Consider the following 875-nt stretch of genomic DNA (forward strand, 5'->3'; position numbering starts at 1 on the left):
AGTCGTCTTATTTTCTGGGCCTGATGTATTCCTAGTGTAGCCAAAACCTTGGGGAGCATTAGAATTATTAGACTGACCCTGACTCTGACCCTTAGACCATGAAAAGTTCGGATGTTTCCTCCAACCAGGATTATAGGTTTCTGAATATGGGTCAAACTTCTGACGATTATCAAACCTAGTGTTATTATATAGAGCATTGGCTTGCTCTTCATTATTCTGGCCTTCCCAAAGAGGCTCCAATCTACCACTAGTGTTACCCACTTCTAAAGCTTCTAACCTTTTCGCTATAGCAGCAATTTTGACATCTTATTCATAGCCTCCTTCTACCCTATTAACGTTTCCTCTGCTAAGAAGATTTATTTTCTGGGGTCCCCTACTACTTTCCCATTGTTGGGTTTTTTCAGCGACTTCATGAAGATATGTCATCGCGTTATCAACTGTTTGGTTCTCAAATCCACCAGTACACATAGATTCTACTGTGGTTGTGGTGTGAATCTAAACCCTCATAAAGGATCTGAACTAACCTAACCTTCTCTAAACCATGATGAGGATATTGGGATAATAAATCATTGAACCTTTCCAAATACCTATACAAAGTTTCTCCCTCCTGTTGAGAAAACGTACAGATTTGCGTCCTAATAGACGATGTTTTGTGCCTAGGGAAAAACTTGTTCAAAAAGGAAGATGTAAGTTGTTCATACGTTTCGATTGACCCGGAAGCCAAACTATATAGCCACGATTTATCTTTATCTTTCAGGGAAAAGGGGAATAACCTAAGTTTCAAAGCATCATCATCTAAGTTTCTAATCCTGAGGGTACTACGAATTTCCTCAAAGTCCCTAACATGGAAATAGGGGTTTTCATTTTCTTTCCCT

At 39.3% G+C, this 875-nt stretch overlaps 1 pseudogene; it reads left to right on the top strand.

Annotated features, from left to right (window-relative positions):
• The first annotated feature begins 536 nt into the window (after positions 1-536).
• Positions 537-636, top strand: LOC113284811 (annotated as a pseudogene).
• Positions 637-875: the final 239 nt, after the last annotated feature.

Source organism: Papaver somniferum, chromosome 5 (assembly GCF_003573695.1).
Source record: "Papaver somniferum cultivar HN1 chromosome 5, ASM357369v1, whole genome shotgun sequence".
NCBI lineage: Eukaryota > Viridiplantae > Streptophyta > Magnoliopsida > Ranunculales > Papaveraceae > Papaver > Papaver somniferum.